The sequence below is a fragment of the Ambystoma mexicanum genome, chromosome 4p (genome assembly GCF_040938575.1).
Source record: "Ambystoma mexicanum isolate Mex_15411 chromosome 4p, UKY_AmexF1_1, whole genome shotgun sequence".
Classification (NCBI taxonomy): Eukaryota; Metazoa; Chordata; class Amphibia; order Caudata; family Ambystomatidae; genus Ambystoma; species Ambystoma mexicanum.
Genome location: NC_090927.1, coordinates 13,612,394 through 13,638,919, shown reverse-complemented (window position 1 = coordinate 13,638,919; position 26,526 = coordinate 13,612,394). Strand labels below are relative to the sequence as shown.

The 26,526-nt window shown below is 48.3% G+C and overlaps 1 protein-coding gene across 1 annotated transcript in view; it reads right to left on the bottom strand.

Moving 5' to 3' along the window:
• LOC138452684 (vomeronasal type-2 receptor 26-like) overlaps positions 1-26,526 on the bottom strand; it is a 173,173-nt gene that overhangs the window by 109,444 nt on the left and 37,203 nt on the right. The gene's annotated exons all lie outside the window — the stretch shown is intronic.

Sequence of the window (26,526 nt, the reverse complement as noted above, 5' to 3'; positions counted from 1 at the left end):
GGGCACAAAACATGATAAGAGCACAGAGTGAGGAGTCTGTGAGCAAGACACAAAGGGAACCCAATATGATAAGAGCACAGAGCGAGGAGTTTGAGGGCAAGACACAAAGGGAACCCAATATGACAACAGCAGAGAGTGAGGAGTCAGAGGGCAAGACACAGGGCACCAAACATGATAAGAGCACAGAGCGAGGAGTCTGTGGGCAAGACACAAAGGGCACCAAATATAAGAGCACAGAGCGAGGAGTCTGAGTGCAGGATACAGGGCACCAAACGTGATAAGAGCACAGAGCGTGGAGTATATGGGCAGGACACAATGGGAACCAAATATGATAACAGCAGAGAGCACGGAGTCTGAGGGCAAGACACAAAGGGCACCAAATATGACAACAGCAGAGAGTGAGGGGTCAGTAGACAAGCCACAAAGGGCACCAAATATGATAAAGCACAGAGTGAGGAGTCTGAGGACAAGACACAAAGGGCACAAAATATGATAACAGCAGAGAGCGAGGAGCCTGAGGGCAAAATTGTAAAATGTAAAATTGAAACGTCATTTTATACTAACTTGGCTAGAATTACTTGAATGAGAACTGCTGCCTTTTGATTTAATTCTTTCTGAATTGCGAATTAAGAAATATCAGCATTTATTTTGAATAACGTGCCTTGCTTGCTAAATTGCGTTTTACCACGTGCTTTTGCTTCTTGCCAAGCCATGCTATTTTCCCCAACAAAACTTCTTGGAACACTTGAACGTTCGCATTTGCTTGTTATTGCTGCGGTGTGTGTTTACTTGTGCATTGGACTCACTTTGCCTACAAACTACACGTCCCAGCAGCCTCTAAGCTGCTGAAATAGAAATGTCAGGCGCTTCAGCGCCGGTGCTTCTGGGACGGTGCCGGTCTACGTCGGTCCATGGCGGGCCTCGGCCATCGGCCCCACACTCTGCCCAACAACTAACGGATAAGAAATGGGTTATTTAAAGTTCCTGCAGTTGTTAGCTGACGCTAACAAACTGGAAAATGAAAGACTGGTTAAAAGTTTTCTTGATAATAAAGCCAATTCCCCGAGCATCTTTATCCCTCGCAAAGACCTAGACTCAGACACCCTGTCGAATGAAACACATTCCCAGATTAGTTTGAGACTTTCTACTCCTGCTACTACCCGCCCGGCACCTACTTGTGCTGAAAACTCTATTCTGAAAATAGCACTTTTAAATACCAGGTCACTCAATAAACATTCACTTGATGTGCATGATTACATCATCCATGATAATCTGGACATACTCTTCCTCACTGAAACTTGGTTACAAGAACCAGTAGGCCCGACCATTGACAGCGCCGTTCTGCCTAATTATAACATCTACTATGAAAACAGAACATTAGGAAAGGGAGGGGGGTAGCTATAATAGCTAAACAAACTTTGAAGCTGTTCACCGCAAATATTTCCTGCATGGGCTCTGAAGTCCTTCATCCTAGATTCACGCCCTCTAACAATCACTGCATCAATTTCATCATCTTGTATAGGCCTCCTTCACTGACTTACGACTTCAATGATGAATTATGTCATATTTTGAATAATCAGAAGGGAACTAATACCGGGACTATCCTCTTGGGCGATCTGAAAAGATGGCGAGGTAACCCCTGTGACAAAGAGGCTATAAGCCTTGAAAACAGTCTAACAAACATTGACTACCATATTGTTAATAAAGGTTCCACTTGCACCTCTGGCAATCAACTTGACTGGATTATCATCAATAACGTTCAACTGACAGTGACCGACACCATCCTATGCATTTGGACAGATCATCATAAAGTTGAAGCCACACTCTCCTTCACTTCCAAACTCAATCATATTAACAATTCCCCTAAATCAGTCTCAAGCAGAAACTTTAAAAAAATCACACATGACATCCTTAAAGAAGGTCTTACATATGTCATGAAAAATACTACAGATAACGACTCTTGCGAGAACATCATCCGCAAATACAATAATCACTTCCTGGAGCTACTTGACAAACATGCACCACTCAAAAATAAACAGGTTCGCCCTAATCCGAACCATCAGCTTTGGTTTACGCCCGAATTGAGCATTCTCAAGACAGCTAAAAGAAAATTAGAAAGAACATGGCATAAAACCCCTTCAGAGGAAAATAAAGACAACTGGAAAAAATGTGATCTCTTATACAGAGCTAAACTGACTGAAGTAAAAAAAGATTTCTACAACACTCAAATCACTAGCGCCTCTAATTCCACCGGGAAATTGTTCGTAATCCTAAAATCTTTCGAAAAACCACCCACACTCTCCTCTCCCTTCCAACCAACTTTGACCGACTGCGACGCAGTTCAACTTGCCTTCTCGAATAAAATTTAAAAAGCCAGAGACTCCATCATAAGTTGTAATGCATCGATCCCACTACCATCTGTGCAACCTAAGACAACGAACCCGGACTTAAACATTTCTAAATTCAAATTCTCCCCAGTTTCTACTAAAGACATGAATAACAGTCTTTCCGCCATGAATTGCACCACCTGCGCCGAAAACATCGTACCCCCAAAACTGATTTTAGATAACGTTGATATCTTTTCCCCTTTTCTTTGTCGTATGACAAATGCCTCCTTTAGAGATCGGAACGTACCAACTAGAATTAAAACTGTCACAGTCACCCACCTAGTTAAGAAACCTGCACTAGATCAACAAGACCCCGCTAATCTTAGACCCATCACCAATTGCAACTTCCTGTTGAAGGTACTCGACAAAGTAGCAACTAAACAACTGCAAGAGTATGTAGATCAACACTGCCTGCTACACCCCCAACAATCGGGCATTAGAAGTGCCCACAGCACAGAGTCAGCTTTGCTGGACTTGCAGAGTGAAATGTTGAGCATTTTAGACAGAGGTAAAACAGGACTGTTAATCCTTTTAGACCTCTCGGCTGCTTTCGATCACGGAAAGCTCAGAGAGGCACTAGGCGCAGCTGGAAACTGCTCCCAAGATGCAATAGATTGGGTTTCATCATTCTTGGAAGACAGAAATTCTAAAATCAATTGGGGAGGCCCTTCCACCTCTCCCAAACCAGTAGATTGCGGCGTCCTTCAGGGAGCTAGTTTCTCCCCTTTACTCTTCAACTTATATATCCGCTGCCTCTGTAACATTCTATCACAACTTGGAATCTTTTTCACCAATTTCGCTGATGACACACAGCTCATTCTGGAATTAAGTGGAAATCATTCCATAGACAACGACAAGCTATCAGTCATCTATAACACCATTGAAAACTGGATGCTAACACACTGGATGTGTCATAATAGTTCCAAAACGGAACTTATGACCTTTGGAAATACAAAAGCCTTAAACAATCTTGGCCCGGATTACTCCGAATTCACTATAAAAGACTCTACCATCAAGGTATCAAGTAAGGTCAAAACCCTAGGTATTTACCTACAATCCTTCCTAGGTGCAGAAGCCCAAACCGCTTATTTTAAGCTAAATTGCCATTACTATCAAAGGCTCCTCTGTCGAATCAGACCATTCCTAAACATCAAGAATAGTGCCACGATAGGGAGAGCTACTATTCTGTCTCGCTTGGATTATGGCAATGCATTAATGCTTGGCACCAGTAACAACTGCCTGAAACAATGCCAGATCATTCAAAATAATACCGTCAGGTCCATCGTAAACAAATCTAAGTGTGAACACATCACTAAGGACAGAAACGATCTTCATTGGCTGGCAGTGAAGGAACGGATCCTGTTTAAATCACTGACCTTAACCCACCGATGTCTTTACGGCACGGCGCCAGCATATTTAAGAAGAAAATTCAGCTGGTATGAGCCGAGTCGCTGCTTAAGATCCACCAAACAAGGACTAATCAACCCCAGTCTCCCAGGCAAAGCCACCGGCCTTGGTTGAGCATTCCCTAACCTGGCGATCTCTCATTGGAACAAACTGCCTTGCAGTCTTAGAATGGAAAGCAATATCCAACACTTCAGGAAGCAATTGAAGACCTTTCTCTTCAAATAACTAGGCTTCTACTACATCACATTGGGTCGCTACTCTTGCTTCCCCTCTCCTTTCTTTTGTGTTGTCCCGTGAATCTCTGGTCCCGGAGTCTTTTCGTCGCGCCCTGATGCTTCCGAGCTTTGGCACGTAATAAATAAATAAATACATAAATAAATAAATAAATAAATAAATAAGACACAAAGGGCACCAAATATGATAACAGCACAGAGCGAGGAGTCTAAGGGTAAGGCACAAAGGGCACCCAATATGATAACAGCAGAGAGTGAGGGATCTAAGGGCAGGACACAAAGGGCACCAAATATGATAACAGCACAGAGCGAGGAGTCTGAGGACAAGACACAAAGGGCACGCAAATATGATCAGAGAGCAAGGAGTCAGAGGGCACGACACAAAGGGCACCAAATATGATAAGAGCAGAGAGCAAGGAGTCAGAGGGCATGACACAAAGGGCACCAAATAGGATAACAGCAGAGAGTGAGGGGTCAGAGGGCAAGACACAAAGGCAACCCAATATGATAACAGTAGAGAGCGAGGAGTCTGTGGGAAGGATGCAAGGGGCACCAAATATGATAAGAGCAGAGGGTGAGGGGTCTGAGGGCAAAACACAAAGGGCACCAAATATGACAACAGCAGAGAGTGAGGGGTCAGAGGGCAAGACAAAAAGGGCACCCAATATGATAACAGCACAGAGCGAGGAGTCTAAGGGCAGGACACAAAGGGAGCCAAATATGATAAGAGCAGAGAGCGAGGAGTCTAAGGGCAGGACACAAAGGGCACCAAATATGACAACAGCAGAGAGTGAGGGGTCAGAGGGCAAGACACAAAGGGCACAAAATATGATGACAGCACAGATCAAGGAGTCTGAGGGCAAGACACAAAGGGCCGCGAATATGATAACAGCACAGAGCAAGGAGTCTGAGGGCAAGACACAAAGGGAACCCAATATGATAACAGCAGAGAGCGAGGAGCCTGTGGGCAGGACACAAAGGGCACCAAATATGATAAGAGCAGAGAGTGAGGGGTCAGGGGGCAAGGCACAAGGGGCACCAAATATGATATCAGCAGAGAGTTAGTGGTCAGAGGGCAAGACACAAAGGGCACCCAATATGATAACAGCAGAGAGCGAGGAGCCTGTGGGCAGGACACAAAGGGCACCAAATATGATAAGAGCAGAGAGCGAGGGGTCAGAGGGCAAGACACAAAGGGCACCCAATATGACAACAGCAGAGAGTGAGGAGTCTGTGGGAAGGACGCAAGGGGCACCAAATATGATAAGAGCAGAGGGTGAGGGGTCAGAGGGCAAGACACAAAGGGCACCCAATATGACAACAGCAGAGAGTGAGGGATCATATGGCAAGACACAAAGGGCGCTAAATATGATAACAGCAGAGAGCGAGGGGTCAGAGGGCAAGACACAAAGGGCGCCAAATATGATAAGAGCAGAGAGCGAGGAGTCTGCGGGCAAGACACAAAGGGCACCAAATATGACAACAGCAGAGAGTGAGGAGTCTGAGGGCAAGACACAAACGGAACCCAATATGATAAAAGCAGAGAGCGAGGAGTCTGTGGGAAGGACGCAAGGGGCACCAAATATGATAAGAGCAGGGGGTGAGGGGTCAGAGGACAAGACACAAAGGGCACCAAATATGATAACTGTTAGGCAGAATCCAGTGCAGTTCCCTTAGGGAGCACTACACCAGATTAAGACTACAGGTATGAGCAATAAATTCCCTTTGGTATCAGTCCGCACCACAAAGATTTACTTGGTAGCTGTGGCTGAGCAGTCAGACTTATCTCAAGAGGGAGATGAGCAGTATTCAGGGTTTACACAATAGGTATCACAGTATTATGGATCAAGGAAACACTAACCAAAGCTTTGTATTAAAAAGAATATATATTTAATTTACACACTTCTGAGTCAACACATAAATCACAGTTATTAGAGCAAGTTAATTTCAGTCGTTGGAAAGTATACACAACTCCCTAGTGGCTTGTAGACAAGTTTGCGGTAGAGTGAAAACTGAGCAAAACGGCACAGTAAAAAACAACTACAAATGGCACTCTAGCAAGTTAACGCAAGTGAGGGAAAGTACAAGTTAATTCGAAATATCTTAAAACACCTCCTAGCAACCCTTCCCTAAAGTTGTGTGAACAAGTAATGCACAGTAACACTTTAGCAAAAGGATTTGTAAAGGAAAACTGAGCAAAATGGCACTTCACAGTTTAAAACAGTGGGAAGGAAGAGGAGTTTAAAAGATTCAGGTGCATCGACACAATTCTAGATGAAAATCTAGTGAGAGCAGGTCTAACTATTTATCCAGAGTCAATAGGCCTGCGCCAGAGTCAGTGGTACAGGTTCAAGAGCTTAGGAGCAAAAATGTTCTTGTAGCTGCAGTCAAGTCTTTGTTTGACAAATGTTCGAATAGGTAGATGCAAGGCGAAAGACAATGTTAGTCGAAAGAGCGGCCAACCCAACAAGTAGATAAAGGATTTAAAACACCTTTAGGGTTACCACAGAGAAAGTGCGGCCTGGCGGAACAAAGTACCTTAATATGAAGAAGTGGCTCCTGCGGTGGCGGTTGTTCCTGGTACTTCCTGCAGTTCGGTAGGTTCAGCAGAGGAAGAGAGGATCTCGTCGTGGAAGAAGGTCCGAGTTACTGCGCTACCCAGGGATGTAACCAGCCGCGTTGCTGCCAAATGAATAAAAGGTACGTTCCCTTAAATCGCGGCCCGGGTGGACAGGTCCCTGGCTATCCGGCCTCCAAGTGCTTGGCACTGGCGATTCGACCAAGGCAGGTCTGAGGAGGCGATTGGCAAACTGGTTGGTCCCACCAGCTCAAGGAAAGAAGGCTCTCGTGAAGAAGATCTCCTCTCGTCGTGTGAAAGAAAAGTAGTGAGACGCTGCAGCAGGGCTTCACCGGTGGTTCAGGTGCTGAAGATGTCTTTGGCTTCTCTCCCCTTCGGTTCCGTAGTTCCAGTGGTGACGTCTTGCTCTTCCAGTCCTCAGGACCCTGCTTTTATGCAGAAAGAACCCCATTCATACAGCCTAGCTGTCACTCACACAGTGTAGTGGTCACTTTGGCGGGAGACCCTTAGGCCTATCAGGTTAGAGTGCGACTTGAGTTGCTGAGGCAACTCTGTCCAGGGGTCATACCCCCCCTCCCACACAGTGAACCCACCCAAGATTCAGTGGCGCCGAAAGGAGGGCTTCTCAGCAGAAGCCCGCCAAAAGGACGAACAAAGGATCCCCGACCTGGGTTAGGAGTTTCGAGAAAGACACGAGAAAGAATTTATATAAAAGTTCTGGCAATAAAAACCCACCGGAGTAAAGTTAATAAAAGAATACACCAGCGGTATGCAAGAGGCTGTCAGAAAAAGTGTTAGCCTTGAACAATGGGAAAATGTGCGGTTGAATAATCCCAGTAGTAACCACTGCCACCAGCCAGAAACTTTTGAAAGAGGGACTGTACGGTACCCTCTCGAAAATTAACACAAGGGAAACACTATTAACCCTTACCACTACTTCCACAATATGATGGTTTGTACTGGTTCTGTTCATAAGAGATGACTAGTAAAGTCAATTGGGGACTTTACATGCCCTGGGAGACAGTAGTCAGTCCCAGGGTATGGAGTCTATGTTTGGGGGTTGCTACGACACCCCTGTGTTATGGCACGGAGAGTGCTGTGTAACACACAAGTGAATAAAGATGGTTCCTATGAGGGAGAGAGAACTCGTAGGCATTAAACACACAAAAACAGCCTAGAACACACATAGCAAAATGTCTAAGAGTGAGGAAAAAGAGGCCCACTCTTAGCAGGCAAAGAAAATAAACCCTTCAAATCCAGCAAAGCTGCTGGGGGACTCTATAGGTAAGGGAAATTAGCCATAGAATGAGAATTCTCCCTAACAATAACAGCAGAGAGTGAGAGAGCAAAACACAAAGGGCACCAAATATGATAAGAGCAGAGAGCAATGAGTCTGAGGACAAGACACAAAGGGCATCAAACGTGATAACAGCACAGAGCGAGGAGTCTGTGGGCAAGACACAAAGGGCACCAAACGTGATAACAGCACAGAGCGAGGAGTCTGCAGGCAAGACACAAAGGCACCAAATATGATAAGAGCACAGAGCGAGGGGCATGAGGGCAAGACACAAAGGGCACCCAATATGATAAGAGCACAGAGCAAGGAGTCTGTGGGTAAGACACAAAGGGCACCAAACGTGATAGCAGAGAGTGAGGAGCCTGTGGCCAGGACACAAAGGGCACCAAATATGATAACAGCAGAGAGTGAGGGGTCAGGGGGCAAGACACAAAGGGCACCAAATATGATAAAAGCAGAGAGTGATGGGGTCAGAGGGCAAGAAACAAAGGGCACCAAATATGATAAAAGCAGAGAGTGAGGGGTCAGAGGGCAACACACAAATGGCACCAAATATGATAAAACCACAGAGCGAGGAAGCTGTGGGCAGGACACAGGGCACCAAATATAATAAGAGCACAGAGCAAGGAGTCAGAGGACACGACACAAAGGGCACCAAATATGATAGCAGCAGAGAGCAAGGAGTCTGAGGGCAAGACACAAATGGCACTGAATATGATAAGAGCACAGAGCGAGGAGTCTGTGGGCAGGACACAAAGGGCACCAAATATGATAAGAGCACAGAGCGAGGAGTCTGTGGGCACGACACAAAGGGCACCAAATATGATAGCAGCAGAGAGTGAGCGGTCAGAGGGCAAGACGCAGGGGGCACCACATATGATAAGAGCACAGAGCAAGGAGTCTGAGGACAAGACACAAAGGCACCAAATATGATAACAGCACAGAGCGAGGAGTCTGTGGGCAGGACACAAAGGGCACCAAATATGATAAGAGCACAGAGCGAGGAGTCTGTGGGCACGACACAAAGGGCACCAAATATGATAGCAGCAGAGAGTGAGCGGTCAGAGGGCAAGACGCAGGGGGCACCACATATGATAAGAGCACAGAGCAAGGAGTCTGAGGACAAGACACAAAGGCACCAAATATGATAACAGCACAGAGCGAGGAGTCTAAGGGCAAGACACAAACGGCACCAAATATGATAACAGCAGAGAGTGAGGGGTCAGAGGGCAAGACACAAAGGGCACCCAATATGACAACAGCAGAGAGTGAGGGGTCATAGTGCAAGACACAAAGGGCACCAAATATGATAAGACCACAGAGCGAGGAGTCAGAGGGCAAGACACAGGGCACCAAATATGATAAAAGCAGAGAGTGAGGGGTCAGAGGGCAAGACACAAAGGGGACCAAATATGATAAGACCACAGAGCGAGGAGTCTGTGGCAGGACACAAAGGGCAACAAATATGATAAAAGCAGAGAGTGAGGGGTCAGAGGGCACGACACAAAGGGCACCAAATATGATAAGACCACAGAGCGAGGAGTCTGTGGGCTGGACAATAATGGCACCAAATATGATAACAGCAGAGAGTGAGAGGTCAGAGGGAAAGTCACAAGGGGCACCAAATATGATAACAGCAGAGAGTGAGGAGTCTGTGGGCAGGACAAAAAGGGTACCAAATATGATAAAAGCAGAGAGTGAGGGGTCAGAGGGCAAGCCACAAAGGGCACCAAATATGATAAGACCACAGAGCGAGGAGTCTGTGGGCAGGACACAAAGGGCCCCAAATATGATAAAAGCAGAGAGTGAGGGGTCAGGGGGCAAGACACAAAGGGCAACAAATATGATAAAAGCAGAGAGTGATGGGGTCAGAGGGCATGAAACAAAGGGCACCTAATATGATAAAGCAGAGAGTGAGGGGTCAGAGGGCAAGACACAAAGGGCACCAAATATGATAAGAGCACAGAGCGAGGAGTCTGTGGGCAGGACAATAATGGCACCAAATATGATAACAGCAGAGAGTGAGGGGTCAGAGGGCAAGACGGAGGGGGCACCAAATATGATAAGAGCACAGAGCAAGGAGTTTGAGGGGAAGACACAAAGGGCACCCATATATGATCAGAGAGCAAGGAGTCAGAAGGCACGACACAAATGGCACCAAATATGATAAGAGCAGAGAGCAAGGAGTCAGAGGGCACGACACAAAGGGCACCAAATATGATAACAGCAGAGAGTGAGGGGTCAGAGGGCAAGACACAAAGGGCACCAAATATGATAAGAGCACCGAGCGAGGAGTCTGTGGGCAGGACACAAAGGGCACCAAATATGATAACAGCAGAGAGTGAGGAGCCTGTGGCCAGGACACAAAGGGCACCAAATATGATAACAGCAGAGAGTGAGGGGTCACGGGGCAAGACACAAAGGGCACCAAATATGATAACAGCAGAGAGTGAGGGGTCAGGGTGCAGGACACAAAGGGCACCAAATATGATAAAAGCAGAGAGTGAGGGGTCTGAGGGCAAGACGCAGGGGGCGGCACCACATATGATAAGAGCACAGAGCAAGGAGTCTGAGGGCAAGACACAAAGGGCACCCAAATATGATCAGAGAGCAAGGAGTCAGAGGGCACGACACAAAGGGCACCAAATATGATAGCACCAGAGAGCGAGGAGTGTGAGGGCACGACACAAAGGGCACCAAATATGATAGCAGTAGATAGTGAGGCGTCAGAGGGCAAGACGCAGGTGGCATCACATATGATAACAGCACAGAGCAAGGAGTCTGAGGGCAAGACACAAAGGGCACTGAATATGATAAGAGCACAGAGCGAGGAGTCTGTGGGCAGGACACAAAGGGCACCAAATATGATAACAGCAGAGAGTGAGGGGTCAGGGGGCAAGATACAAAGGGCACCAAATATGATAAAAGCAGAGAGTGATGGGGTCAGAGGGCATGATACAAAGGGCACCAAATATGATAACAACAGAGAGTGAGGAGCCTGTGGCCAGGACACAAAGGGCACCAAATATGATAACAGCAGAGAGTGAGGGGTCACGGGGCAAGACACAAAGGGCACCAAATATGATAACAGCAGAGAGTGAGGGGTCAGGGGGCAAGACACAAAGGGCACCAAATATGATAAAAACAGGGAGTGATGGGGTCAGAGAGCAAGAAACAAAGGGCAACAAATATGATAAAAGCAGAGAGTGAGGGGTCAGAGGGCAACACACAAATGGCACCAAATATGATAAGACCACAGAGCGAGGAGTCAGAGGGCAAGACACTGGGCACCAAATATGATAAGACCACAGAGCGGAGGGTCTGTGGGCAGGACAATAATGGCACCAAATATGATAACAGCAGAGAGTGAGGAGTCTGTGGACAAGACAATAAGGGCACCACATATGATAAGAGCAGAGAGTGAGGGGTCTGAGGGCAAGACGCAGGGGGCACCACATATGATAAGAGCACAGAGCAAGGAGTCTGAGGGCAAGACACAAAGGGCACCCAAATATGATCAGAGAGCAAGGAGTCAGAGGGCACGACACAAAGGGCACCAAATATGATAGCAGCAGAGAGCGAGGAGTCTGAGGGCATGACACAAAGGGCACCAAATATGATAGCAGCAGAGAGTGAGGGGTCAGAGGGCAAGACACAGGGGGCACCACATATGATAACAGCACAGAGCAAGGAGTCTGAGGGCAAGACACAAAGGGCACCGAATATGATAAGAGCACAGAGCGAGGAGTCTGTGGGCAGGACACAAAGGGCACCAAATATGATAAGAGCACAGAGTGAGGATTCAGAGGGCAAGGCACAAACGGCACCAAATATGATAACATCAGAGAGTGAGGGGTCAGAGGGCAAGACAAAAAGGGCACCCAATATGACAACAGCAGAGAGTGAGGGGTCAGAGGGCAATACGCAGGGGGCACCACATATGATAAGAGCACAGAGCAAGGAGTCTGAGGACAAGACACAAAGGGCACCAAATATGATAACAGCACAGAGCGAGGAGTCTGTGGGAAGGACGGAAGGGCCACCAAATATGATAAGAGCAGAGGGTGAGGGGTCAGAGGGCAAGACACAAAGGGCACCCAATATGACAACAGCAGAGAGTGAGGGGTCTTAGGGCAAGACACAAAGGGCACCCAATATGATAACAGCACAGAGCGAGGAGTCTGTGGCAGGACACAAAGGGCACGAAACGTGATAACAGCACAGAACGAGGAGTCTGCGGGCAAGGCACAAAGGCACCAAATACGATAAGAGCAGAGAGTGAGGGGTCAGAGGGCAAGACACAAAGGGCACCAAATATGATAAGAGCACAGAGCGAGGAGTCGGTGGGCAGGACACAGGGCACGAAATATGATAAGACCACAGAGCCAGGAGTCAGAAGGCAAGACACAGGGCACCAAATATGATAAGACCACAGAGCGGAGGGTCTGTGGGCAGGACAATAATGGCACCAAATATGATAACAGCAGAGAGTGAGGGGTCAGAGGGCAAGGCACAAGGGGCACCAAATATGATATCAGCAGAGAGTTAGTGGTCAGAGGGCAAGACACAAAGGGCACCAAATATGATAACAGCAGAGAGTGAGGCGTCTGTGGCCGGGACAAAAAGGGCACCAAATATGAAAACAGCAGAGAGTCAGGAGTCAGGGGGCAAGACACAAAGGGCATCAAATATGATAAAAGCAGAGACTGATGGGGTCAGAGGGCAAGAAACAAAGGGCACCAAATATGATAAAAGCAGAGAGTGAGGGGTCAGAGGGCAAGACACAAAGGGCACCAAATATGATAAGACCACAGAGTGAGGAGTCTGTTGGCAGGGCACAAAAGGCACCAAATATGATAACAGCAGAGAGTGAGGAGTCTATGGGCAGGACAAAAAGGGCACCAAATATGATAAAAGCAGAGAGTGGGGGGTCAGAGGGCAAGACACAAAGGGAACCAAATATGACAGCACAGAGCGAGGAGTCTGTGGACAGGACACAAAAAGCACCAAATATGATAACAGCAGAGAGTGAGGGGTCAGAGGACAAGGCACAAAGGGCACCAAAGATGATAAGAGCAGAGAGCAAGGAGTCTAAGGGCAAGACACAAAGGGTACCAAATATGATAACAGCAGAGAGTGAGGGGTCAGGGGGCAAGACGCAAAGGGAACCCAATATGATAAGAGCACAGAGTGAGGAGTCTGTTGGCAGGGCACAAAGTGCACCAAATATGATAACATCAGAGAGTGAGGGGTCAGAGGGCAAGGCACAAAGGGCACCAAAGATGATAAGAGCAGAGAGCAAGGAGTCTAAGGGCAAGACACAAAGGGCACCAAATATGATAACAGCCGAGAGTGAGGGGTCAGGGGGCAAGACACAAAGGGCACCAAATATGATAACAGCACAGATCGAGGAGTCTGTGGCAGGACACAAAACGGCACCAAACGTGATAACAGCACAGAGCGAGGAGTCTGAGGGCAAGACACAAAGGGCCTCATTACGACCCAGGCGGTAAGTTACCGCCTGAGCCGTGACTTTACCACCATGGCGTAAACTACGTTTACGCCATGGTGGTTGGCGGACTTACCGCCCCATTCCGACCTTGGCGGGGCGGTAAGTCCCCAATACCCATTTACCCTTCCCCATTCCCATTTTTGCCCCATAGGGCATAATGGGAGTGGGGAAGGCGTTAATTACGCCACCGTAAATTACGGTGGCGTAATTAACTCCATGGTCCCTTAGCGCCATGGATTTTAACACCTGCTAAAAGCAGGTGTTAAAAGCACCATGGCGCTAGGGGACCTCGTAATTGGCGGTAAGTGATCGGCGCAGCTAACGCTGGCGTAAACCCCTTACCGCCAGGGTGGTAATGAGGCCCAAAGGCACCAAATATGATAAGAGCAAAGAGTGAGGGGTCAGAGGGCAAGACGCAAAGGGCACCAAATATGAAAACAGCAGAGAGTGAGGGGTCAGGGGGCAAGACACAAAGGGCACCAAATATGATAAAAGCAGAGAGTGATGGGGTCGGAGGGCAAGAAACAAAGGGCACCAAATATGATAAAGCAGAGAGTGAGGGGTCAGAGGGCAAGACACAAAGCGCACCAAATATGATAAAAAGCAGAGAGTGAGGGATCAGAGGGCACGACACAAAGGGCACCAAATATGAAAACAGCAGAGAGTGAGTGGTCAGGGGGCAAGACACAAAGGGCACCAAATACGATAAAAGCAGAGAGTGATGGGGTCGGAGGGCAAGAAACAAAGGGCACCAAATATGATAAAGCAGAGAGTGAGGGGTCAGAGGGCAAGACACAAAGGGCACCAAGTATGATAAAAGCAGAGAGTGAGGGATCAGAGGGCACGACACAAAGGGCACCAAGTATGAAAACAGCAGAGAGTGAGCGGTCAGGGGGCAAGACACAAAGGGCACCAAATATGATAAAAGCAGAGAGTGATGGGGTCTGAGGGCAAGAAACAAAGGGCACCAAATATGATAAAGCAGAGAGTGAGGGGTCAGAGGGCAAGACACAAAGGGCACCAAATATGATAAAAGCAGAGAGTGAGGGATCAGAGGGCACGACACAAAGGGCACCAAATATGAAAACAGCAGAGAGTGAGTGGTCAGGGGGCAAGACACAAAGGGCACCAAATATGATAAAAGCAGAGAGTGATGGGGTCGGAGGGCAAGAAACAAAGGGCACCAAATATGATAAAGCAGAGAGTGAGGGGTCAGAGGGCAAGACACAAAGGGCACCAAATATGATAAAAGCAGAGAGTGAGGGGTCAGAGGGCACGACACAAAGGGCACCAAATATGAAAACAGCAGAGAGTGAGGGGTCAGGGGGCAAGACACAAAGGGCACCAAATATGATAAAAGCAGAGAGTGATGGGGTCGGAGGGCAAGAAACAAAGGGCACCAAATATGATAAAGCAGAGAGCGAGGAGTCAGAAGGCAAGACACTAGGCACCAAATATGATATCAGCAGAGAGTGAGGGTAAGAGGGCAAGGCAAAAGGGGCACCAAACATGATATCAGCAGAGAGTTAGGGGTCAGAGGGCAAGACACAAAGGGTACCAAATATGATAACAGCAGAGTGCGAGGAGTCCGAGGGCAAGACGCAGGGGGCACCAAATAGGATAAGAGCACAGAGCAAGGAGTCTGAGGGCAAGACACAAAGGGCACCCAAATATGATCAGAGAGCAAGGAGTCAGAGGGCACCACACAAAGGGCACAAAATATGATAAGAGCAGAGAGCAAGGAGTCAGAGGGCACGACACAAAGGGCACCAAATATGATAAGAGCACAGAGCGAGGAGTCTGTGGGCAGGACACAAAGGGCACCAAATATGATAACAGCAGAGAGTGAGGGGTCAGGGGGCAAGACACAAAGGGCACCAAATATGATAAGAGCACAGAGCGAGGAGTCTGTGGGCAGGACACAAAGGGCACCAAATATGATAACAGCAGAGAGTGAGGGGTCAGAGGTCAAGACACAAAGGGCACCAAATATGATAAGAGCACAGAGCGAGGAGTCTGTGGGCAGGACACAAAGGGCACCAAATATGATAACAGCAGAGAGTGAGGGGTCAGGGGGCAAGACACAAAGGGCACCAAATATGATAACAGCAGAGAGTGAGGAGCCTGTGGCCAGGACACAAAGGGCACCAAATATGATAACAGCAGACAGTGAGGGGTCACGGGGCAAGAAACAAAGGGCACCAAATATGATAAAAGCAGAGAGTGAGGGGTCACGGGGCAAGACACAAAGGGCACCAAATATGATAAAAGCAGAGAGTGAGGGGTCAGAGGGCAAGACGCAGGGGGCACCACATATGATAAGAGCACAGACCAAGGAGTCTGAGTACAAGACACAAAAGCACCAAATATGATAACAGCACAGAGTGAGGGGTCAGAGGGCAAGACACAAAGGGCACCGAATATGATAAGACCACAGAGCAAGGAGTCTGTGGGGAGGACACAAAGGGCACCAAATATGATAAGAGCACAGAGCGAGGATTCAGAGGGCAAGACACAAAGGGAACCAAATATGATAGCAGCAGAGAGTGAGGGGTCAGAGGGCAAGACACAAAGGGCACCAAATATGATAAAGCAGAGAGTGAGGGGTCAGAGGGCAAGACACAAAGGGCACCAAATATGATAAAAGCAGAGAGTGAGGGGTCAGGGGGCAAGAAACAAAGGGCACCAAATATGATAAAAGCAGAGAGTGATGGGGTCGGAGGGCAAGAAACAAAGGGCACCAAATATGATAAAGCAGAGAGTGAGGGGTCAGAGGGCAAGACACAAAGGGCACCAAATATGATAAAAGCAGAGAGTGAGGGGTCAGAGGGCAAGACACAAAGGGCACCAAATATGAAAACAGCAGAGAGTGAGGGGTCAGGGGGCAAGACACAAAGGGCACCAAATATGATAAAAGCAGAGAGTGATGGGGTCGGAGGGCAAGAAACAAAGGGCACCAAATATGATAAAGCAGAGAGCGAGGAGTCAGAAGACAAGACACTAGGCACCAAATATGATATCAGCAGAGAGTGAGGGGTAAGAGGGCAAGGCACAAGGGGCACCAAATATGATATCAGCAGAGAGTTAGGGGTCAGAGGGCAAGACACAAAGGGTACCAAATATGATAACAGCAGAGAGCGAGGAGTCAGAGGGCACGACACAAAGGGCACCAAATATGATAAGAGCAGAGAGCAAGGAGTCTGTGGGCAGGACACAAAGGGCACCAAATATGATAACAGCAGAGAGTGAGGGGTCAGGGGGCAAGACACAAAGGGCACCAAATATGATAAGAGCACAGAGCGAGGATTCTGTGGGCAGGACACAAAGGGCACCAAATATAACAGCAGAGAGTGAGGGGTCAGAGGTCAAGACACAAAGGGCACCAAATATGATAACAGCAGAGAGTGAGGAACCTGTGGCCAGGACACAAAGGGCACCAAATATGATAACAGCAGAGAGTGAGGGGTCAGGGGGCAAGACACAAAGGGCACCAAATATGATAAAAGCAGAGAGTGATGGGGTCAGAGGGCAAGAAACAAAGGGCACCAAATATGATAAAAGCAGAGAGTGAGGGGTCAGAGAGCAACACACAAATGGCATCAAATATGATAAGACCACAGAGCGAGGAAGCTGTGGGCAGGACACAGGGCACCAAATATGATAAGAGCACAGAGCGAGGAGTCAGAGGGCAAGACACTGGGCACCAAATATGATAAGACCTCAGAGCAGAGGGTCTGTGGGCAAGACAATAAGGGCACCAAATATGATAAAAGTAGAGAGTGAGGGGTCTGAGGGCAAGACGCAGGGGGCACCACATATGATAAGAGCACAGAGCAAGGAGTCCGAGGGCAAGACACAAAGGGCACCCAAATATGATCAGAGAGCAAGGAGTCAGAGGGCACGACACAAAGGGCACCAAATATGATAGCAGCAGAGAGCGAGGAGTCTGAGGGCACGACACAAAGGGCACCAAATATGATAGCAGCAGAGAGTGAGGGGTCAGAGGGCAAGACACAAAGGGCACCAAATATGATAAAAGCAGAGAGTGAGGGGTCAGAGGGCATGACACAAAGGGCACCAAATATGAAAACAGCAGAGAGTGAGGGGTCAGGGGGCAAGACACAAAGGGCACCAAATACGATAAAAGCAGAGAGTGATGGGGCCGGAGGGCAAGAAACAAAGGGCACCAAATATGATAAAGCAGAGAGTGAGGGGTCAGAGGGCAAGACACAAAGGGCACCAAATATGATAAGACCACAGAGCGAGGAGTCTGTGGGCACGACACAGGGCACCAAATATGATAACAGCACAGAGCGAGGAGTCAGAAGGCAAGACACTAGGCACCAAATATGATATCAGCAGAGAGTGAGGGGTCAGAGGGCAAAGCACAAGGGGCACCAAATATGCTATCAGCAGAGATTTAGGGGTCAGAGGGCAAGACACAAAGGGCACCAAATATGATCAGAGAGCAAGGAATCAGAGGGCACGACACAAAGGGCACCAAATGTGATAAGAGCAGAGAGCAAGGAGTCAGAGGGCACGACACAAAGGGCACCAAATATGATAACAGCAAAGAGTGAGGGGTCAGAGGGCAAGACACAAAGGGCACCAAATATGATAAGAGCACAGAGCGAGGAGTCTGTGGGCAGGACACAAAGGGCACCAAATATGATAAAGCAGAGAGTGAGGGGTCAGAGGGCAAGACACAAAGGGCACCAAATATGATAAGACCACAGAGCGAGGAGTCTGTGGGCACGACACAGGGCACCAAATATGATAACAGCACAGAGCGAGGAGTCAGAAGGCAAGACACTAGGCACCAAATATGATATCAGCAGAGAGTGAGGGGTCAGAGGGCAAAGCACAAGGGGCACCAAATATGCTATCAGCAGAGATTTAGGGGTCAGAGGGCAAGACACAAAGGGCACCAAATATGATCAGAGAGCAAGGAATCAGAGGGCACGACACAAAGGGCACCAAATATGATAAGAGCAGAGAGCAAGGAGTCAGAGGGCACGACACAAAGGGCACCAAATATGATAACAGCAAAGAGTGAGGGGTCAGAGGGCAAGACACAAAGGGCACCAAATATGATAAGAGCACAGAGCGAGGAGTCTGTGGGCAGGACACAAAGGGCACCAAATATGATAACAGCAAAGAGTGAGGGGTCAGAGGGCAAGACACAAAGGGCACCAAATATGATAAGAGCAGAGAGTGATGGGGTCAGAGGGCAAGAAACAAATTTGCACCAAATATGATAAAAGCAGAGAGTGAGGGGTCAGAGGGCAACACACAAATGACATCAAATATGATAAGACCACAGAGCGAGGAAGCTGTGGGCAGGACACAGGGCACCAAATATGATAAGAGCAGAGAGTGAGGGGTCAGAGGGCACGACACAAAGGGCACCAAATAGGATAACAGCAGAGAGTGAGGGCTCAGAGGACAAGGCACAAAGGGCACCAACGATGATAAGAGCAGAGAACAAGGAGTCTAAGGGCAAGACACAAAGGGCACCAAATATGATAACCGCAGAGAGTGAAGGGTCAGGGGGCAAGACACAAAGGGCACCAAATATGATAACAGCACAGATCGAGGAGTCTGTGGCAGGACACAAAGGGCACCAAACGTGATAACAGCACAGAGCGAGGAGTCTGCGGGCAAGACACAAAGGGCACCAAATATGATAAGAGCACAGAGCAAGGAGTCTGAGGGCAAGACACAAAGGCACCAAATATGATAAGAGCAAAGAGTGAGGGGTCAGAGGGCAAGACGCAAAGGGTACCCAATTTGATAAGAGCACAGAGCGAGGAGTCTGTTGGCAGGGCACAAAGGGCACCAAATATGATAACATCAGAGAGTGAGGGGTCAGAGGGCAAGACACAAAGGGCACCAAATATGATAAAAGCAGAGAGTGAGGGGTCAGAGGGCACGACACAAAGGGCACCAAATATGATAAGACCACAGAGCGAGGAGTCTGTGGGCAGGACACAGAGCACCAAATATGATAACAGCAGAGAGTGAGGGGTCAGAGGGCAAGGCACAAGGGGCACCAAATATGATATCAGCAGAGAGTTAGGGGTCAGAGGGCAAGACACAAAGGGTACCAAATATGATAAGAGCACAGAGCAAGGAGTCAGAGGGCAAGACACAAAGGGCACCCAAATATGATCAGAGAGCAAGTAGTCGAAGGGCACGGCACAAAGGGCACCAAATATGATAAGAGCAGAGAGCAAGGAGTCAGAGGACACGACACAAAGGGCACCAAATATGATAAAAGCAGAGAGTGATGGGGTCAGAGGGCAAGAAACAAAGGGCACCAAATATGATATAAGCAGAGAGTGAGGGGTCAGAGGGTAACACACAAATGGCATCAAATATGATAAGAGCACAGAGCGGAGGGTCTGTGGGCAAGACAATAAGGGCACCAAATATGATAACAGCAGAGAGTGAGGGGTCTGAGGGCAAGACCCAGGGGGCTCCACATATGATAAGAGCACAGAGCAAGGTGTCAGAGGGCACGACACAAAGGGCACCAAATATGATAGCAGCAGAGAGTGAGGGGTCAGAGGGCAAGACGCTGGGGGCACCACATATGATAAGAGCACAGAGCAAGGAGTCTGTGGGCAGGACACAAAGGGCACCAAATATGATAACAGCACAGAGTGAGGAGTTTGTTGGCAGGGCACAAAGGGCACCAAATATGATAACATCAGAGAGTGAGGGGTCAGAGGGCAAGACACAAAGGGCACCCAATATGACAACAGCAGAGAGTGAGGGGTCATAGGGCAAGACACAAAGGGCACCAAATATGATAAAAGCAGAGAGTGAGGGGTCAGAGGGCACGACACAAAGTCACCAAATATGATAACAGCAAAGAGTGAGGGGTCATAGGGCAAGACACAAAGGGCACCAAATATGATAAAAGCAGAGAGTGAGGGGTCAGAGGGTAACACACAAATGGCATCAAATATGATAAGATCACAGAGCGGAGGGTCTGTGGGCAGGACAATAATGGCACCAAATATGATAACAGCAGAGAGTGAGGGGTCAGAGGGCAAGGGGCACCAAATATGATATCAGCAGAGAGTTAGGGGTCAGAGGGCAAGAAACAAAGGGCACCAAATATGATAACAGCAGAGAGTGAGGGGTCAGAGGGCAAGACACAAATGGCACCAAATATGATAAGACCACAGAGCGGAGGGTCTGTGGGCAGGACAATAATGGCACCAAATATGATAACAGCAGAGAGTGAGGGGTCAGAGGGCAAGGGGCAGCAAATATGATATCAGCAGAGAGTTAGGGGTCAGAGGGCAAGAAACAAAGGGCACCAAATATGACAACAGCAGAGAGTGAGGGGTCAGGGGGCAAGACACAAAGGGCACCAAATATGATAATAGCAGAGAGCGAGGAGTCAGAGGGCAAGACACAAAGGGCACCTAATATGATAACAGCAGAGAGTGAGGGGTCAGAGGGCAAGACACAAAGGGCACCAAATATGATAAGAGCAGAGAGCAAGGAGTCAGAGGGCACGACACAAAGGGCACCTAATATGATAACAGCAGAGAGTGAGGGGTCAGAGGGCAAGACACAAAGGGCACCAAATATGATAAGAGCACAGAGCGAGGAGTCTAAGGGCAAGACACAAAGGGCACCCAATATGATAACAGCAGAGAGTGAGGAGTCTGAGGGCAAGACACAAAGGCACAAAATATGGTAAGAGCAGATAGGGAGGAGTCTAAGGGCAAGACACAAAGGGCACCCAATATGATAACAGCACAGAGCGAGGAGTCGGAGGGCAAGACACAAAGGGCACCAAATATGATAACAGCACAGATCGAGGAGTCTGTGGCAGGACACAAAGGGCACCAAACGTGATAACAGCACAGAGCGAGGAGTCTGTGGCAGGACACAAAGGGCACCAAACGTCATAACAGCACAGAGCGAGCAGTCTGTGGCAGGACACAAAGGCACCAAATATGATAAGAGCAGAGAGTGAGGATTCTGAGGGCAAGACACAAAGGGTACTAAACATTATAAGAGCACAGAGCGAGGAGTCTGTGGTCAAGACACAAAGGGCACCAAATATGATAAAAGCAGAGACTGATGGGGTCAGAGGGCAAGAAACAAAGGGCACCAAATATGATAAAGCAGAGAGTGAGGGGTCAGAGGGCAAGACACAAAGGGCACCAAATATGATAAGACCACAGAGCGAGGAGTCTGTGGGCAGGACACAGGGCACCAAATATGATAACAGCAGAGAGTGAGGGGTCAGAGGGCAAGGCACAAGGGGCACCAAATATGATATCAGCAGAGAGTTAGGGGTCAGAGGGCAAGACACAAAGGGTACCAAATATGATAACAGCAGAGTGCAAGGAGTCTGAGGGCAAGACGCAGGGGGCACCAAATATGATAAGAGCAGAGAGCAAGGAGTCAGAGGACACGACACAAAGGCACCAAATATGATAACAGCAGAGAGTGAGGGGTCAGAGGGCAAGACACAAAGGGCACCAAATATGATAAGAGCACAGAGCGAGGAGTCTGTGGGCAGGACACAAAGGGCACCAAATATGATAACAGCAGAGAGTGAGGAGCCTGTGGCCAGGACACAAAGGGCACCAAATATGACAACAGCAGAGAGTGAGGGGTCACGGGGCAAGACACAAAGGGCACTAAATATGATAAAAGCAGAGAGTGATGGGGTCAGAGGGTAACACACAAATGGCATCAAATATGATAAGATCACAGAGCGAGGAAGCTGTGGGCAGGACACAGGGCACCAAATATGATAAGAGCACAGAGCGAGGAGTCAGAGGGCAAGACACTGGGCACCAAATATAATAAGACCACAGAGCGGAGGGTCTGTGGGCAAGACAATAAGGGCACCAAATATGATAACAGCAGAGAGTGAGGAGTCTGAGGGCAAGACGCAGGGGGCACCACATATGATAAGAGCACAGAGCAAGGAGTCAGAGGGCACGACACAAAGGGCACCAAATATGATAGCAGCAGAGAGCGGGGAGTCTGAGGGCACGACACAAAGGGCACCAAATATGATAGCAGCAGAGAGTGAGGGGTCAGAGGGCAAGACGCAGGGGGCACCACATATGATAACAGCACAGAGCAAGGAGTCTGAGGGCAAGACACAAAGGGCACCGAATATGATAAGAGCACAGAGCGAGGAGTCTGTGGGCAGGACACAAAGGGCACCAAATATGATAAGAGCACAGAGCGAGGATTCAGAGGGCAAGACACAAAGGGCACCAAATATGATAGCAGCAGAGAGTGAGGGGTTAGAGGGCAAGACGCAGGGGGCACCACATATGATAAGAGCACAGAGCGAGGAGTCTGTGGGCAGGACACAAAGGGCACCAAATATGATAAGAGCACAGAGCGAGGATTCAGAGGGCAAGACACAAAGGGCACCAAATATGATAGCAGCAGAGAGTGAGGGGTTAGAGGGCAAGACGCAGGGGGCACCACATATGATAAGAGCACAGAGCGAGCTGTCTGAGGGCAAGACACAAAGGGCACCAAATATGATAGCAGCAGAGAGCGAGGAGTCTGTGGGCAGGACACAAAGGGCACCAAATATGATAACAGCACAGAGTGAGGAGTTTGTTGGCAGGGCACAAAGGGCACCAAATATGATAACATCAGAGAGTGAGGGGTCAGAGGGCAAGACACAAAGGGCACCCAATATGACAACAGCAGAGAGTGAGGGGTCATAGGGCAAGACACAAAGTCACCAAATATGATAAGAGCAAAGAGTGAGGGGTCAGAGGGCAGGACACAAAGGGCACCAAATATGATAACATCAGAGAGCGAGGGATCAGAGGGCAAGACACAAAGGGCACCAAATATGATAAAAGCAGAGAGTGAGGGGTCAGAGGGCACGACACAAAGAGCACCAAATATGAAAACAGCAGAGAGTGAGGGGTCAGGGGGCAAGACACAAAGGGCACCAAATATGATAAAAGCAGAGAGTGATGGGGTCAGAGGGCAAGAAACAAAGGGCGCCTAATATGATAAAGCAGATAGTGAGGGGTCAGAGGGCAAGACACAAAGGGCACCAAATATGAATAGACCACAGAACGAGGAGTCAGAGGGCAAGACACAAAGGGCACCAAATATGATAAGACCACTGAGCGGAGGGTCTGTAGGCAGGACAATAATGGCACCAAATATGATAACAGCAGAGAGTGAGGGGTCAGAGGGCAAGGGGCACCAAATATGATATCAGCAGAGAGTTAGGGGTCAGAGGGCAAGAAACAAAGGGCACAAAATATGATAACAGCAGAGAGTGAGGGGTCAGGGGGCAAGACACAAAGGGCACCAAATATGATAAAACCACAGAGCGGAGGGTCTGTGGGCAGGACAATAATGGCACCAAATATGATAACAGCAGAGAGTGAGGGGTCAGAGGGCAAGGGGCACCAAATATGATATCAGCAGAGAGTTAGGGGTCAGAGGGCAAGAAACAAAGGGCACCAAATATGATAACAGCAGAGAGTTAGGGGTCAGGGGGCAAGACACAAAGGGCACCAAATATGATAAAACCACAGAGCGAGGAGTCTGTGGGCAGGACACAGGGCACCAAATATGATAACAGCACAGAGCGAGGAGTCCGAGGGCAAGACACTAGGCACCAAATATGATAAGACCACAGAGCGGAGGGTCTGTGGGCAGGACAATAATTGCACCAAATATGATAACAGCAGAGAGTGAGGGGTCAGAGGGCAAGGCACAAGCGGCACCAAATATGATATCAGCAGAGAGTTAGGGGTCAGAGGGCAAGACACAAAGGGTACCAAATATGATAACAGCAGAGAGCGAGGAGTCTGAGGGCAAGACGCAGCGGGCACCCAAATATGATCAGAGAGCAAGGAGTCAGAGGGCACGACACAAAGGGCACCAAATATGATAAGAGCAGAGAGCAAGGAGTCAGAGGGCACGACACAAAGGGCACCTAATATGATAACAGCAGAGAGTGAGGGGTCAGAGGGCAAGACACAAAGGGCACCAAATATGATAAGAGCACAGAGCGAGGAGTCTGTGGGCAGGACACAAAGGGCACCAAAGATGATAAGAGCAGAGAGCGAGGAGTCTGAGTGCAGGGCACAAAGGGCACCAAATATGATAAGAGCACGAGCGAAGAGTCTGAGGGCAAGACACAGGGCACCAAATATGATAAAACCACAGAGTGGAGGGTCTGTGGGCAGGACAATAATGGCACCAAATATGATAACAGCAGAGAGTGAGGATTCTGAAGGCAAGACACAAAGGGTACCAAATATGATAAGAGCACAGAGCGAGGATTCTGAAGGAAAGACACAAAGGGCACCAAATATGATAGCAGCAGAGAGTGAGGGGTCAGAGGCCAAGACACAAAGGCACCAAATATGATAGCAGCAGACAGTGAGGGGTCAGAGGGCAAGACACAAAGGGCACCAAACGTGATAACAGCACAGAGCGAGGAGTCTGCGAGCAAGACACAAAGGCTACCAAATATCAAAAGAGCAGAGAGCGAGGAGTCTGTGGCAGGGCACAAATGGCACCAAACGTGATAACAGCACAGAGCGAGGAGTCTGCGGGCAAGACACAAAGGCACCAAATATGATAAGAGCACAGAGCGAGGAGTCTAAGGGCAAGACAGAAAGGGCACCCAATATGATAACAGCACAGAGCGAGGAGTCGGAGGGCAAGACACAAAGGGCACCAAATATGATAACAGCACAGATCGGGGAGTCTGTGGCAGGACACAAAGGGCACCAAACGTGATAACAGCACAGAGCGAGGAGTCTGTGGCAGGACACAAAGGGCACCAAATATGATAACAGCACAGAGTGAGGAGTCTGAGGACAAGACACAAAGGGCACCCAATATGATAACAGCAGAGAGTGAGGAGTCTGAGGGCAAGACACAAAGGGCACCAAATACGATAAGAGCAGAGAGCGAGGAGTCTGACGGCAAGACTCAAATGGCACCAAATATGATCTCAGCCGAGAGTGAGGGGTCTGTGGGCAAGACACAAAGGGCACAAAATATGATATCAGCCGAGAGTGAGGGGTCTGTGGCAAGGACACAAAGGGCACAAGATATGATAAGAGCACAGAGTGAGGGGCCATAAGAGTCAAAGAAAGAGGGCCATAGTTGCACAGAACAAGAGTTGTAGGGTGGAAGAGACAGTGGCTCGTCAGAAACAGCTCTTGGACAAGTAGGCATTTGTTGTCACAGTTCTTTATTGTTTGTAAGCAAAAAATAGTAATTTTTCCCTAACCTTAAGCACTATACTAGAGAGGAACGGTGCAAGGGGGCTTGTCAGGATGTCTTAACAATACAACTGTCCTCTGTCCAGAATCCTACTCCAAATCAACCATGACCCTAACTTAAAAAAAAAACATTTTGGGTTTTGGAAAGGGTGGCTGTTAGCTTCTGATCCACCCTTAAGGTATACCCTCTTTAAAGACGGCCTGCACCTATAATTCCAGTCCAGAGTATACAGTACTTGGAGGACTGGACTGTTGTCTAGAGGTTCCAGCCTCAAGTATCTTGCTGTCACTTCCCCTTTTAAGGTTCTCATTGAGAGGCAAATTAATACGTCATCCACAGCTACTGCCCCTCCCCGACCCCAATATCGCACAGGTGAGAAACATTACGCTCTAAGGCAGCCATAGCGCCCATATCCCAGACAGGAACGGCAGAATATGACATGTGATGTAAACTAAAGATGGCAAGAATGAACACACTCACTGTCAAACAACACACACATGCATGCAATAGACACAAAGCAAACATTAAGAACACAAACACTAGGTCAAACTATGCATTTATACATTAAAAATATTAACTGCATCCATTTAGACATGAAGAACACTAACATAAGCAATGTATAAGCTGAATGCAACATGAACGACACACGTATATTACTCATTTACATAGAAACTCGACAGTAAGGTGCAGCCATTTTTCCAAAATGGAAGCAGCAATACATTTCAAGTAAACAAAAGGCCTCAAGGCTTCATGAGAACTTAAAATGCTGAATTCACTGAAATACAGATCTGTGCAGAGCTTAAAAGTAGCTATGCAGACCAAGCCAAGGTTACTGAGAA